Raw genomic sequence first — 16,764 nt, 5'->3', positions numbered from 1 at the left:
AGCTCTACTATAAAGCCATAGTAATCAAGACAATTTGGTACTGGCACAAGAGCAAAGCCACAGACCAATGGAACAGACTAGAGAATCCAGACATTAACCCAGACATATATGGTCAATTAATATTTGATAAAGGAGCCATGGACATACAATGGCGAAATGACAGTCTCTTCTACGGATGGTGCCGGCAAAACTGGACAGCTACATGTAGGAGAATGAAACTGGACCATTGTCTAACCCCATACAAAAAAGTAAACTCAAAATGGATCAAAGACCTGAATGTAAGTCATGAAACCATTAAACTCTTGGAAGAAAACATAGGCAAAAACCTCTTAGACATAAACATGAGTGACCTCTTCTTGAATATATCTCCCCGGGCAAGGAAAACAACAGCAAAAATGAACAAGTGGGACTATATTAAGCTGAAAAGCTGCTGTACAGCAAAGGACACCATCAATAGAACAAAAAGGAACCCTACACTATGGGAGAATATATTTGAAAATGACACATCCAATAAAGGCTTGACAACCAGAATACATAAAGAGCTCACACGCCTCAACAAACAAAAAACAAATAACCCAATTAAAAAATGGGCAGAGGAACTGAACAGACAGTTCTCCAAAAAAGAAATACAGATGGCCAACAGACACATGAAAAGATGCTCCACATCGCTAATTATCAGAGAAATGCAAATTAAAACTACAATGAGGTATCACCTCACACCAGTAAGGATGGCTGCCATCCAAAAGACAAACAACAACAAATGTTGGCGAGGCTGTGGAGAAAGGGGAACCCTCCTACACTGCTGGTGGGAATGTAATTTAGTTCAACCATTGTGGAAAGCAGTATGGAGGTACATCAAAATGCTCAAAACAGACCTACCATTTGACCCAGGAATTGCACTCCTAGGAATTTACCCTAAGAATGCAGCAATCAAGTATGAGAAAGATCAGTGCACCCCTATTTTTATCGCAGCACTATTTACAATAGCCAAGAATTGGAAGCAACCTAAATGCCCATCGATAGATGAATGGATAAAGAAGATGTGGTACATATACACAATGGAATACTACTCAGCCATAAGAAAAGGGCAAATCCTACCATTTGCAGCAACATGGATGGAGCTGGAGGGTATTATGCTCAGTGAAACAAGCCAAGCGGAGAAAGAGAAATACCAAATGATTTCACTTATCTGTGGAATATAAGAACAAAGGAAAACTGAAGGAACAAAACAGCAGCAGAATCACAGAACTTAAGAATGGACTAACAGGTACCAAAGGGAAAGGGACTGGGGAGGATGGGTGGGTAGGGAGAGATAAGGGGGGGAGATGTAGGGGGGTATTAAGATTAGCATGCATGGGGGGTAGGAGAAAAGAGAGGGCTGTACAACACAGAGAAGGCAAGTAGGGATTCTACAACATTTTGCTATTCTGATGGACAGTGACTGTAAAGGGGTTTATGGGGGGACCTGGTATAGAGGAGAGCCTAGTAAACATAATATTCGTCATGTAAGTGTAGATTAGTGATACCAAAAAAAAAAAAAGGGCAGTTCTTGTGTGGTAACCTCCAATGTGTTCTACACAAGGGTATAAAGGGCATATAAAAGTGTAGGCAAAGGGTCTGTTTGTGTTTATACAGAGGATCAAAGCCTAATTGGCCTACCCCGAAAATGAACTAAGATACAATATGAAAAAGAACTTCCAACATCAGCACTCTCTGGAAGACTCATGCCAGAAGATGATCAGCAAAAAACCCCAACAAAGATCCACGCACTGCTACAGCTGTAGATGCACTCATCCCTCCAGTTCCTGGACTTGCCATGGGAATGAGGAAGGAGATATCTAAGCTGGCCTCTGCATACAGTAAAACAACATATTTGACTGGATCTATACTGTTGGAACTCAATCAAGAATTAGGAGAAGTGCAAATTGTAGCGCTCCAAAACCTTACAACTACAGACTATTTACTGTTAAAAACACATAAGGGATGTGAACATTCCCCAGGAATGGGTTGTTTTAATTTGTCTGATTTCTCTCAGACTGTTCAAGTTCAGTTGGACAATATCCACCATATCATAGATAAGTTTTCACAAATGCCTAAGGTGCCTAACTGGTTTTCTTGGTTTCACTGGAGATGGCTGGTAATTACAGGTATGCTTTGGTTATGTAACTATACTCCTATTATGTTAATGTGTGTGCGCAATTTAAGTAGTAGCTTAAAACCTATACATGCTGAAGTTACTCTACAAGAAGATATGTCAAAGAAATAATCAATCTTCCCATGTTTTCTGCCGCCTGCTACTTCTATAACTTTTCTTCTTCCTTCCTAATTACAACCCTTAAATAGAATTCATGCCTCATATCAAATTTACCGAGTATCATAATTCTTCCAAGGGGTAAAGATACCTCAAGACAAATGCTGGGCATAGAAGCCACAGGGCATAAATATGCAAAGAAGTCAAAAGCTAACCTTTTCAAACAATAAGGCTTCTCTCTCACTTACCAACTTTACATTTCCCTGCATGGCCCCGGAAGATGACTGGTTAGCCAGAGACGGGTAAGATTCCTCAAGGGAGGAACAACCTAAGACAGGCACTGTCGCAGGGGGGTCATCAGGTGAGAAATTGGGCCTCAAGAAATCTTCTGCAAACGTGGATGTTTTATTGCCCTTATCTAGCTTGGATTAACACATAGTCAACAGGCACACACCTGATCATCTACATTTGCTCTCTTACAACACTAAACTATGTTTTCTACCTTTATCCTGTATCTACCTACCACTTCAGCATTTTATTAAAAATAATAATAATAAAGAGAGAAATGTGGTATCCACATATAAATCAAGTATAAAAATCAAATGAGTATTCATATTTGAACTGTTTATAGTTCATAATGCATGAGCAAAACCAAAAGTTTCTGTGATGACTGCCCTTGTACTGTTCACCATGTAACTTATTCACTATGTAAGAATTTGTTCTCCATGTAAGAACTTGTTTGTTATGCCTCAGAAGATTGGAGACTGACGAAAATTAGGCTTGGGGTGGATTAATGATTGTGCATTGAGCATTGACTCCCCTACACAGAATTTTATTGTTGTTAACAACCATTTGATCAATAAATATGAGAGATGCCCTCACAAAAAAAAAAAAATGTACACACTTCCAATTGTAAAATAAATAAGTAACCGGGATGTAATGTATAGCATAAGGAATATAGTCAAAATATTGTAACAACTTGGTATGGTGATAGCTGGTACCTAGAATTATCATGTATATAAATGTTGAATCACTATGTTGTACACCTGAAACTAATGTAATGTAATACTGTGTGTCAACTACCATTCAATAAAAAATAATTATCTACAAAAAAAAAAAAAAAAAGAAGCCTGCCCTTTGGTAGGATAAATGTTGACTATTAATATGATTTTTGTATTTATACATGCTTTAGGAATATCTCCAATTAAAATTTTCCTATGTTGCTATTTAAGCATCTTTACCAATTACATTATTTCAAAATCAAAAAAAAAAAAGAAATGGGCAGAGGATCTGAACAGACACTTATCCAAAGAACAAATTCAGATGGCCAACAGACACATGAAAAGATGCTCCACATTGCTAATCATCAGAGAAATGCAAATTAAAACCAGAATGAGATATCACATCATGCCAGTAAGGATGGCCAACATACAAAAGATAAACAACAACAAATGTTGGCAAGGATGTGGAGAAAGGGGAACCCTCCCACACTGCTGGTGGGAATGTAAATTAGTTCATCCATTGTGGAAAACAGTATGGAGGTTCCTCAAAAAACTCAAAACAGAACTACCATTTAACCGAGGAATTCCACTCCTAGGAATTTACCCGAAGAATGCAGCAGCTCAGTTTGAAAAAGACATATGCACCCCTATGTTTATCGCAGCACTATTTACAATAGCTAAGAAATGGAAGCAACCTAAGTACTTATCAGTAGATGAATGGATAAAGAAGATGTGATACATATACACAATGGAATATTATTCAGCCATAAGAAGAAAACAAATCCTACCATTCGCAACAACATAGATGGAGCTAGAGGGTAGTATGCTCAGTGAAATAAGCCAGGCAGAGAAAGACAAGTATCAAATGATTTCACTCATCTGTGCAGAATAAGAATAAAGAAAGAACTGAAGGAACAAAACAGCAAACTCACAGAACCCAAAAATGGACTAACAGTTACCAAAGGGAGAGGGACTGGGGAGGATGGGTGGGGAGGAAGGGATAAGGGGGAAAAGGGGCATTATGATTAGCACACATGGTGTGGGAGGGGGGTGCACGGGGAAGGCAGTACAACACAGAGAAGACAAGTAGTGATTCTATAGCATCTTACTATGCTGATGGACAGTGACTATAATGGGGTATGTGGTGGGGACTTGATAATGGGGGGAGTCTAGTAACCATAATGTTGCTCATGTAATTGTACATTAACGATACCAAAAGAAAAAAAAATCAAGGAAGTAATACTATAAACAGGACAGTGGAAAAGACTGTCTTTGGGAAGGGGCCCTGAGGGGCTCTGGGTACCAGCAGTGTTTTGTTTCTTAACCTGAGTGGAGATATATTGGATGTTACTTTAAAATAATTCATTAAGCTGGACATTTTTGTTCCATTGTAAAATAGGTGAAGGGGGAAAATAATTTAGTGAGAAAGTTTGATATCTCAGTCTGAGTTATGGTGACATATAATAAATAATACATCTTTTTTAATTTTGAAAATAAAATATAAAAATATATAGACATTCTCTATGCATGCTAGAACCCAGGAAGAAGGAAGCATCAGTGTTTGTCTAAGATCATAGGCCAAACACTATGTTATGACTTACAGGACAAAAAAGAAAGACTAGGAGGGAAACAAACCAGTTTTCCTGCTTTTCTGAAGCACCTTGTATTTCTATCATCTTGGTTAAATTGTTCCTGCTTTTTCACAGCTTGTTCATTTGTTTTTCCATTTTTCTATCTATTAATTTCTTTAAAGTTACTTCTATAATTTTACAAATTCTGTGTCCATGGTTCTCAAACTTTAGATACCTGGAAGGCACAGTAAAACGCAGTTTCTGATTCAGGAGGTCTTGTGCGAGGCCCCAGAATTTCTACTTTGATCAAGTTATCAGGTGACTATTGCTAACCTAGAATTACTGCTCTGTAAGGATTTCAATGAAGATAAAAACAGTAGGAATGGAGAGGAGAAAATGAATATGAGGGATTCAGATTGAACATAAGCAAGGGAGGAGTTCAGGACACTCAGGTTTTGGCTTAGATGAATAATGTACCATTCATCAGGATAAGGAATGCAGAGGGAGGAAAAGCAAGTTTCATCTGGTAAGAAATTAATCAGAGGCTTGGAGAGTTTGAGTAAGAAAGCTTAAGAAAGGCACCTAACCTAAACTAAACAGGAAATGTAGACAGAAGCAGGAATGGAATGAGGCAACAAGTGGAAAGTACTCTAAATGTACCATGAAAACCTAAGAAACCCCATAAAAGTAAGGAGTTGACCTCCTCAAAATGGAATTTTATGCAGCTGTAAATAAGAACAAGAAAAATCTCTATGAACTGATATGGAGTGGTTACAGAACATTATTAAGTGTAAAAAGTAAAATGCAAAGAGTATCTATAGCACCTTTTGGGTAAGAAAGAGGAAAGAAGAAAATACAGATATATCTGGTTATTTGTGCAAAAAGATGCATAGGAATTATACAGCTGAGGCAATGAGTAGATTATCTACAGGTGGGTAGGTGGGAAGAGGGTGAAAAGGACAGAAGGAATACGGGGTGAACCTTCTGAGAAGGCATTTTGACTTTTGCAACCATGTTAATGTTTCACACACTAAAAAACGAGCAGTAAATAAAATAAAGATGTCTTGGAGGCAAGAGGATAACATGAAATACAGAGAATCAAATGAAACAAACTGTATTTCAAATGAATAATGTAACCACCCTGAAGGAGTACCATAATCCAAATACTTTTGAAAAGTATTTGTACTATATGGCTTCAGGCTAATTTTTACAAGATATGCTAAGCAAATATTGAATTCTAGTTAGTGGGTTTCATTTAATCAGAGGCATAGATTAGTAGTTTTGAACCTACTTTCTGAGTATACAAATAAACATACAATAAGGGAACCAAGTTTTCATGGTTGGAGAAGGAAGCTGCAAATAAGAAAAGGGAAATGGACAGAATAAACTCTGTGGTGTGGGACTGGTGTGAACTCAGGGGCTTGATACAGACAGAGATACACAAAAATAGATACAGATGTGTGTGGGGTACACACACAACCCACACAGCTCAGTTTACAGAGAGCAGAGAAGTAATGACATTCCTGACAGCTGTGAGCACACCAACCACTGAGATTTCAATTTCTAGACACAATTTTCCACTAAAGGTTCCCTGGAGCTGATACAGGGCAGGGGCAGGAAAAATACAAGATGAACCTGGACTACCTTGTACCAGAAAATAAGGAAGTACTCAAAGAATGATGGGGACTTATTAAAAAGACAGAAGCTAGCCTGACAGGGTTCCAATTGGTTGACTATGGGGCAATCTGAGTAAAAGAAATAAATAATGATAGGAGAGAATTATAATCCATTGAATAACATAAGAATCTGTGAGTTCATAATAATATTAATTAATTAATGGAGGAAAATCGCTAAAAAATGTAGAAGGAATGATGAACTTAGGAAATACTCATTCAGCAAAACTGATTCAGGAATGAACCATCAAATGGATGCCAAAACTAGTTGGTGAAAATTTAAGGAGTAACAGGATATTTATATAATCTCGAAGTATTTCCCTAGAAGACACTTACTACTTACAAAGGAAAAATAGTAACTTTACAGTGGAGAAACCAGGCAGAATCCCTCTTGACTAAACGATCAAAGTTAACACCATTAGTAATGGGGCAAGCTAACATGACTGGCCTCCTGAAATGAACACTGAGAAAAACACAGCATCTCTGGCATTCCTGCCCAAACTGCACTCTGGTCGACCTGACCATAAGGAAACACTAAAACCGCAAATGAGAGACATTCTATTTAAACACAAAGCAAAACACTGGCCTGTACTCAAATGTCAATGTCACAAACACAAGGTTGAGGAACTGTTCAGATTAAAGGAGAGCAGAGGAAAACAACTGAAGGCACTGCAGGGGCGGCTGTGTGCTTGTTTCTGCGTGCTGAGTTTTTGTGGTCCCTATTCACGGGTAAGCCAACTGGGACAAGGCCTGGAGATGAGATAACAGTATTGTGTTAATATTAATTTCCTGATTTTGATGATTTGATGGTTATAAAGAGAATTTTTTTTTAAGGAAATACTGAAGAACTGAGGTAAAAGGGCATCTGTCTGCAACTTACTCTTGAATAATTAGGAAATATATATATACACATACGGAAAGAGAGAGAAAAGGATAAAACAAATGTTGTAAAATGTTAACATTTGGGGGAATGTTGTGAAGGCTATGTGAGAATTCTTTTCTGTCTGTCTCTAATTAGGTTAATATAAAAAGTTAGAAGAAAAAAGTTAGCAGGTAACCAATACTTGTTGGGGATAGGGGTGGTGAAGTCAAGATTTGGTAATACTAAAGAAATAAAGTGCCGAAATAGAAACCTAACTGTAATATGTTCTGGAAAGTTTCCCTGACAAAATCAATTGTATTCTATATACACCTTCTAGAGACTGAGATTTGGAATAAAATGGTTCTACTTTAGGACCTTACTCAACAAGGTTTCTAAAGCACCCATAGGACTTAATGTAAGTGAGCAAACTTACCTGAGCTATGTAACCCAAAGACATTGTGCTATATGAAAGCGGAAATGCATGCCTTCATTGGTTAAGCAAGTACTTTTCATCTAAAAGTTTGGAAGGTAAATTAATTTACCTAGCAATGTTTGGTTCTATTTAAGATGAGTACACCTGAAATTATACAAGAATAAATACATAATATAGACTAAAAAAGAGTGTATTCTTGCTGTTTTGAAACTGAAGCTAAAGAAATAGATACAAAACTTAAATCATCAACAAATCTGTAATTTATGAAAACTTGCTTTAAATTTTAAAAACCACTACCTTTTCTTCAGAGTGCTTCCAGAAAATACTGTCAATACACCCATCAGAAAAATTATACTGTGTGCTACAACAGAGACAAACAATTTCAGCTGAGGAAATGGCTTCATATGACAAAAGTTTTATGACTTTTAATGTATGTCTACAAATTCTCTGACCCACCCCCCAAAAAAGCCTAATTGCTTTCCCTTGAGTGTGGGCTGAACTTCGTGACTCCTTTATAACAAATAGAATATAGCAAAGTGGCAGTGTGCACATTCAAGATATAGTACATTAAGGCATGTGGTTTCCTCCTTGCTCATTCTTCCATCACTCACTCAGCGTGAAGCCACCTTACATGTTGTGAGGACACTCAAATACCCCAATTAAAGACCTAGGGCCTTCTGCCAACAGCCTGGTGAGACAGTCATTTTTGAAGCAGATCCTCCAGCCCCAATCAAGCCTTCAGATGACTGCTGCAGCCCTGGTCATAGCTTGACAGCAGCTCATCAGAGACTCAGAGACAGAGCCATCCAGCTAAGCTGCAACTGAATTCCAGACCTACTTCTGTGAAGAAGTATTTGTTGTTTTAAGCTGCTAAATTTTGGGCTAAGTTCTTACAGAGCAATAGATAACTAATTCTGGTTTAATATTTATCCATTTGTTTATAACTTCATAGAAATATTAACTGTGAAATTAGCTGAAATTGAGTATGCTTTATAAAGATAATTACAGTCAATATTTCAGGAATGTATACAATAGGACCCAAAAAGGATAAACCAAATCAGATGAGAACATTAGATGATAAACAGAATACACAAACAAGTATTTAATTTGTACATAGATTAAAAAATAAACACTTGGGTAGGTGGGAGGAATACATGTATAAAGAGAAGTATGGCTGGGAAATCACAAGTACACATTGTCATGAGAAGCAAGGTATTTTTCACTAAGTGATACAAAAGTAGTCTTGAATTTACTTTAAATGTCATTAGCTTGGAAAAGTTCCTCCTCTGGTACATTTTTCACTTACACATAAAGAGGTGGAAAATCTGAATGTTTATGTAAAATCTCTTGTCAGTAAACTAAAAACTTCTGGGTCAAATACAGCATGACTTCATGAAGAATCAGCACTGGGGCCTTTAGATGTCTACCTCCTTTCCCCCTCCAATCCTAACAATATTATCAAATTGTCTTCAATCACTCCGGTAGTTATTAAAATTCTAACTTCCTCCAATAACTTTTCCCAAATCATCAGAAAGAAGACTGGATGTCTCACATTGGCATGCTAGGGTCCCAGGTTGGTGCCAGGAGTTTCATGAAGAGCACTGGCTCTGGAGTCCAAGCCTGGGGCTGAAATGCTGTCCCACCTCACTGGCCACAAATGGCAGGCAAACTTGTTCTTTCCATTCTGATTCTCAGTTGCCTGTTTAGTAAGTGGGGATAATATCCAGTTTACAAGGTTGTCATTATAAGGATTAAATGACATATAGAAAAGGCTTAGCATAATGTATTGACTTGATAAACAGTAGCTAGCTATTAATGACCTTTTGCTTATAGGTAACATATTTCCCAAACCAAGACAACAAGGACACAGACTGCCAGAATAATTTTTGTATCATATAAAGATGTAAAAGGTAGCCCAAGGGATTAATATGGATTTATGCATATTATAATTTCTAGAACATTATAATAGCTTACGAGTTGAAATCAAAACTGAACACTGAGACACTCAACAAGCATTGCAGAGGCTAGTCTGTGATCAATATTTATATACCACTTATCACATTCTATGTAGTTCTATCAATACATTTTTTCTCCTCTACCAAATTATATTCTCTGATCATTTAAAAATTTTTATTTATTTCTCTATTTTTTCATGGCTCCTTCTGTACATAAGGCTGAATAAATTTAACCTGAAGTCCTTGAATCTGCTCATATCAACATATTCTTAAGATATAAAATTCAGGCATCTTATCTTCCCCCGACAACATTTGTGCACACTCATTCACACAGTATCATACCCCCTAACTAAAACCACTGTTATATGCCCAAAGCAATTATCATTTCTCTATGTAGTTATTGTGTGTGTGCATGTAAAATTAGAAACAGTACCTTCTCTGTGACTCAACAGAAATATGAGGATGACTAAAATCTGCATGTGAAGTACATGTGATCACTCACAGGACAGTATTAAGAAGCTTCAGATGTTTATTCAAATAGTGCTATGTGCTAAGCATTATGCCAAATTCTGGAGTGTTGGGAGCAAACCTGTGGGCCTTTAGGCAGGCTTGGTTACGAAAGCCCCACCCTTAAAACCTCCCTCCAAGATGGCGAACTCCCTGCTTCTCTTCCGGGTTCTCTGCTCCCGCCGGCGCCAGCCAAGGCTCAATCACCCCTCTGCACCTTCCCGCCGGCGCCACCTAAGGCCCAATCACCACCTGACCCACCCCTTCCTCGCTACCTGTATAAATTGAGCCTGCAAACAATAAACTGTGTCAGCTTGATCAGATATCCTGTCTTGCTGTCCGTTCTTTGTGTCCCTTGCCCCTTCATTCTCTCCTCCAGGTCGTCGACCCCCGTTGATAGTCCCGCGGGTCGGGACACTGGAGAAGACAGAAGTAAGAATGAGATGAGGTCTATGGACTTGGAAAGCAGAACCGTAGATCTAAAGAGTCTGTAGGCTGTTACTTCTCTATCCCTCTCTAAACTCTCCCCTGGTTCTCCATCAACCTCAATCTTGTTAGTGTCCTTGCTGGTTTCTGTATTTCATCTACTCTCTAAACAGTAGTTCCAAAGAGTGCTCTTGGGAATGTCAGCATTAGGATCGCCTGAGAGCTTGTTCAACATGCAGGTTCTCAACTCCCCTCAGACCTACTGAACCACAAACTATGGGGGCAGGCCCAGAAATCTGTGTCTTACCAAGGCCTCCAAGTATTTCTGACGCATCCCCAAGAAAAGAACCAAACTAAGTTTGATCTAAGTGATGATTTCCACAAGTTGCACTCCCTGTCCTTTTCAGTTTTCACTGTCCACCTTTCTGTGTAGTTATACCTTCTACTACCTCTATAACTGTAAGTATTACTACTACTAATAGCAACAGCTGCCAGTTATTAGTATTTGTAAGCTAGGCATTGTGCTAATCATTGTGCAAAAACTACCTTATTTAATCTCTGCAACAATTCTCTAAAGTATTCTTAACTTTTCAGGAGAAATTTAAGCTTAGAGATATTAAACAACTTGCCCAAGGTCAGCCAACTTGACCCCTAAGTGGCATAACATAAATATGACCTCAGGTTTTCTTACTCCAAAGTCCACAGAGTTAACTATCATACTAACTCCTACAATGGTGTTTCTATAGCCTTGAAGGCTGTCACTACAATACAATTACTCCTAAAATGCCTCAAACTCTGGAATATAATAGAATTTCCAATTACCTAGTGGATCTCTATAAACTCCACACAGGGACCTTAAAATTAGCATGCCATCATTTCCTCTCTCCACTGTGGACCTGTCTCCTACTGTTTCCTAATGTCATCATAATCAAGCTAGATGTGTCATCTTTGACTTCTCACCCTTTCTCACCTCTAGATGGTCATAACATTTAGAGATTTTAAAAGCTAAAATATTTCTACAATCCATCAATGTTTACTGTCTCTTTTCAGGTTCCCAGCATCTCTCACCTGTATCACAACTGGTCTCCTTGCCTCTCCATTCTATGCAATTCTGAATATCAAATGCCAGTAAACTTCCTAATATGATTATTCTACCTTCCAAGGGTCCCATCACCAACATGAGGGTGGGGGTGGAATGTGAGTATATAGGCTTTTCAGAATGGAATGGAAGACCCCCTCATAATTTGGCTCTAACCATACCTTTCCTAATTCATCATTTCTGCCATACAAGAAACCTGTAAGAAACAATGTAAGGTTTTCCAAAACTCATGTAATGTTAATCTTTGGTGAACTTTGCTTCTGCTCTCTCCTCTGCCTGGAATGTTTTTCCCTTTTACATGCGGCAAAATTCTACTTTACTTTTAGGGCAAAGTTCTCTCCTCTTCTTTTTTAAGCTTTCCCTGGCTCTATCAATTTTTTCCCCAGCCAAAGTGATCTGTTCCCTCAGCATTTCATTCACTCCAAAAGTGATGAACTCATATCACAATATATCATGGTTAGTAGTTGGTTTCCTCTGATTAACTCTTAGTATCTCGAGTTATACCATGTCTTATTCCTTGTCTTCCCAGCACCCAACACCATGCCTAACCATAGCCAGCACCCCAATAAGTATTTGCTGAGTTGTTAAATAATGCAATATTTGGTGGTGCAACTTTACACATCTTAGGTTAGCAATTCAACTTCAGGATTACACACACTCAAAAGAATTTCCACATAACAACAAAAGATATTACAAAGACCAAAGGTTCCAACAGTCAGCAGCAGCATCTTTAATATTCTCAAATTTTTTTGTCAATATTTTTGAGTATCCTTCTCCAAACAGACTCCTTTCCCAGCTAATATTATTTTTATTTCCTACAGGAGCAGCAGTAACAACAAAGCTCCTGGGCCCTATAAAAGATAATCCCAAGCAAAACTGTGTCACTGAGAGTAGCTGGATAATTGCTTCAGTACATCATTTCAGTAAATTTCCAGTGGAATGGCCCAAGCACATCAGATGGATTTTAGAAAAGGAGACATGCACTGCTGACTAAATACATTAAGACACAAGTATATTATTGAGGCATTTATTCAAATTATTAATTGAAATCAGAAGTATGCAACAACCTAATCCTGTTTTAACTAAAATATCCTTTAATTTTAAGTAAGAATAATACTTATTATTGCCCTAAGATTCTACTTTGAGTAACACAACTCCCATCCCATACAGCAAGCAGTCTCTATCTTGTTTTCAGTGGGATGCTGATAAGCCTGCCTTAGTCTTGACACTTACCCTTCCCAACCTACTTAACCTCATCTCTCTCCAATATTTCCCCTATCAGAGACCCTCTGCTCCACTCACCCAACATGTAAGCTCCTCAATATATCCCCAGTGACCAAATTCACACTATTTTCTCAACATTTCTTATCTCTTGATTCAAATTTTATACTTCTTTTAAAAACCAGATCAAATTTTACCTCTTCCAAAGAGTTCATTAATTCAGCCCATCACAAGTCTTTTCTAAATTGCTACTGTACTTAAAGTATAGCATCTCACATAGTACTTAACATACCATTTCCTTTCATTTCATAATTATTTTATATACATATGTTTTATTCTCCTAGTAGACCGTTTGCTCTTAAAGGAAAAAAGCCAGGTCTTCTATGTCATTTGTAATCCTATGATACTCCTCCCACATGTAGCATAATACTGGGCAAAGGCGGCACATGTATCAGCTACTTGAAGGACTTAACTAAATGCTTGCTATACACTGATGCACACGTATCTCAGTGTGATATATAACAAATACCTATCGCGTGCCTACGCTGTGACAAGCACTTTTATAGGTGCTGGAGACACGGTGCTATTCCTGTCCTAAAAGCCATTATAGTCCAGAGAGCAAGAGACATTGAATTTCACGTACTCTGTTAAGGAGCAAGGTTATTACTGAGTCAAATATGTGAGAACCTCAGGCAACAAATTTTAAAGATCCTCATTTAAAACTGAATTACAGAATTTTAGAGCTGAATGAGAACCTGTAAGTACTTTCTTCAATTTTCTTGCACAAATCATCACTAAATTACAGTATAGTCTATGATTCTACCGGTTCTAAGCATTGCCTTAATCAACAGCCAGAAAAGACTGACTTCTTCGCTACCTCCATACTCTTTTCTCCTAAGCACGGTCGCTACGACCACCACGTATCTACCGCATTGGAGTCCAGGCAGAGCAATGACAGCGCTGGGCTAATGATTTATTGCACCGTTACGCTAAGGCTTGTCTGACCATCAGCATTTTCTGGCCCACTTAGAAGAGAATCTGAAGTTTCTCCTTAGAAAATATCAAGCGTGTATGACTTTCAAGGAAAAAAAAAGTGCCTCCATACTTCCTCGGTCCTAATAACAAACGCGATATGGTTCCGGGAAGTAAACAGCTGATTTGAGTCGATGTGTAAGTAAGAACTGAGCATAGATATCCATTCCTTGGCCTTAAAATCTGTAGTAACAATGTGATAAAATGCCTGCGACAAAGTTCTGTGCGTGCACTAAGCACGTGCACATACATGTGAAATCGGAAACTCTCGGCAACAGTTCGGCTGCCCCGTCCTCGCTGACAGTCGCCTTCCCTAGGTTGTGGGTGTGTCTGACGCCGCACGCAGGCACTGATTCACAACTCTCTCCATAACAACCGGCTCCTCCTCGCAGCCTGGCCAGGGCAGCGGCGATGAAGGCCCCAGCAGTGCCACTTTGCGAACCCCAACCCCGGCGTCCCCGGTTCCGCCTCCTCTTGGTCTCGGGCACCCTCAAGCAGGCTGCCAAACTGCTCTGGGAACTCGGGCTTCTCCTGAATCCGACTCCTCTGTTTGGAAGCCTGGCGGAGCCCCCTGAAGTCCCCGACACCTACTTCCCACTACACCTCGGAGGGCTAGAGTCCGCACCGGCCCCTTGCCGCTTCCCAGAGCGCCCGCGCCCAGGAACTGACCCTCTTCAGCCCCCGTCCCCGCTCCATCCCCGCTCCCTCCCCGCCCCCGGAAAAAGCAGCGGAGGGGAGTGGAGCGGCGCGCGGATACGGTGGGGGCGCGCGTCTCCGCGCCCCGGGCCCACGCGGCAGGTGCGGCCAGGCCCCACCTCCTCAGCGAGGCCCTGGCGACTCACCCCAACGAGGTTCCTCTGCGACCTCGCCAGGGGCACAGACGTCTCTTCCGCCGGCTTCGCACCCCTCTCGTAGCCACCGCCCCCTCGGCCGCTGCCGTCGCCGCCGTCCTCGCCGCCGCCGCCGCCGTCGCGGCGCGCGCCCGCTCCCACGCACACCGCCGTGACGGCGCATGCGCTTATGCGCGCTGGCGTCACTTAGCAACTGTTCGGGCGCCGGCCCGCTGGGTCCGAGGGTTTAGAGCGCCGACGTCGGCTCAGGCTGGTTTTGCGACTTTCCACCACCCACCCGACCCACTGCCCTCATGAGCAGGGGGCCCCAGGGTGTGGCTGCCCTGCAGGCACCCGGCCTCAGGTAAGTACGTCACCATACGTCACTGTATGGCGTCACCGATCGCGTCACTGCGATGGGAAGGTCCCCACCGTGATCGCCGCCGGGAGGTTCCAGTGTGCCTGTGGTGGAGCGAGCTGTGGCCTGGTCCAGGCCGGCGCGGATCCCATCGGCTACTTCTGCGAAGTGCAGGAACGTTCTCCAAGGATTGAGACGGAAGGGGCTGAGTCCGCGGTTAATGTGGGAAGCCTGCTGAGTGACACTCGTTAACTTAAAAGCGGGGTGTGATGGACCGATCCTTGAATTCCCCCAACTTTCAGTTTCCTCAATTTATAAATGGAGGTAAAAATACCTACCCCTCCTGCATTGGACAGTTTTGAGGCTCAAAGGAAAGAATGTATGCAAAGGCGCTTTAAAAATATAAAGCCCATTAGTCTTGAAAATATCTTCTTTATAAAGGTCGGCAGTGGAGCAGAGCAGTTAAGAGCATGCACTTTGGAGTCAGAGTAATCTAGGTGCAAGTCTGATCCTGGGGATGTTAGCCAGTTCTGCTTGATACTTAGGCAAATGGAGACTGGGGGGTGTGGGGGTTTGGAGAGACTAACGGCAAATGATATAATTCCAGGCAAAGGAAGCTTCATGAGTAAAAGGTATGGAAGTGAAAATGGACAGGAAGAGCAAGGCTTGAGGCAGGGAGACCAGCTTTGAGGCCATTGCTGTACTCCAGGTTAGTGGTAAGAACCCTAACCAAGGCATTGGCAGTGAAAATGTAGAGGAAGGGAAGAATGTGAGCGCTGTTGAGGTGGTAGAATTGACAGCACTGAGTAGGTCAGGTTTCTAGTGTGGGTGCTGTAATGGATGATGGAAACATTTAGCAAGATGAGAAGAAAGATGAGTCTAGGTTATCTGCAAGTTTCTGACCTAAGTAAGTAGAAAGTGGTAATAGTGACAGTCCTAGAAGGATGATGGGATTTGTGGGATATGATGATGAGTTCAGATAGGGATATGTCTGTTGGGGAAACATTTTTTATCCACTCATGATGTCTCCTTCCATACGGAGTGACATCCATTAATATGATACTCCTGGCCTCTAGCTGCATCTACTACCCCGCACCAGCTCACTCCTCCCTGGAACAGTGACTTCCTGATTGGGGAATTTGAAAAGAGAAACTGTACATGTGTAACTCTTTTTCTCTTAAAGGAGGCTGCATTTAGGGAACTGTCCTGATGTTCTCCGCCTCTCCAGGAGCACGGCTTGGTTGGGTTAAGGGTGCCTGGTCCTGGGCTACAAAGTTAGAAAATCTGTTCAATTCCAGAGTTTGGCATTAGGAAGCTCTCAGTCCACAGGTAATATCCAATACCAACTTTGTCACTTGTAGACGGAATATTGCCTGTGAACATCATTGCCCCCCACCCTACAAAGATGTTCATGTCCTAATCTCCAGGACCTGTGAATATGTTACTTTACATGGCAGAAGGGACTTTGCAGGTGTGATAAAGTTAAGGATCTTGAGATAGGGCGATTATCTTGGATTATATGTCTGGGCTGGAGGCAGGAGATTC

The 16,764-nt window shown here is 40.7% G+C and overlaps 1 protein-coding gene across 6 annotated transcripts in view; it reads right to left on the bottom strand.

The window, feature by feature from the left end:
* Positions 1–15,008, bottom strand: part of BTBD9 (BTB domain containing 9) — a 515,751-nt gene extending 500,743 nt beyond the window's left edge. For 3 of the 6 annotated variants that reach the window (XM_036907136.2, XM_057493632.1, XM_057493633.1), the window contains exon 1: positions 14,874–14,995. The gene's annotated coding sequence lies outside the window, so the exon portion shown is untranslated. Of the gene's footprint in view, positions 1–14,873 lie in introns of all 6 variants that reach the window. The other 3 variants (XM_036907137.2, XM_036907140.2, XM_036907139.2) reach the window with 3 other exon arrangements.
* Positions 15,009–16,764: the final 1,756 nt, after the last annotated feature.

This window comes from Manis pentadactyla, chromosome 16 (genome assembly GCF_030020395.1).
Source record: "Manis pentadactyla isolate mManPen7 chromosome 16, mManPen7.hap1, whole genome shotgun sequence".
Lineage (NCBI taxonomy): Eukaryota > Metazoa > Chordata > Mammalia > Pholidota > Manidae > Manis > Manis pentadactyla.
Note: the sequence above shows the minus strand (reverse complement) of the source record. Positions and strands in the feature narration are given on the sequence as shown.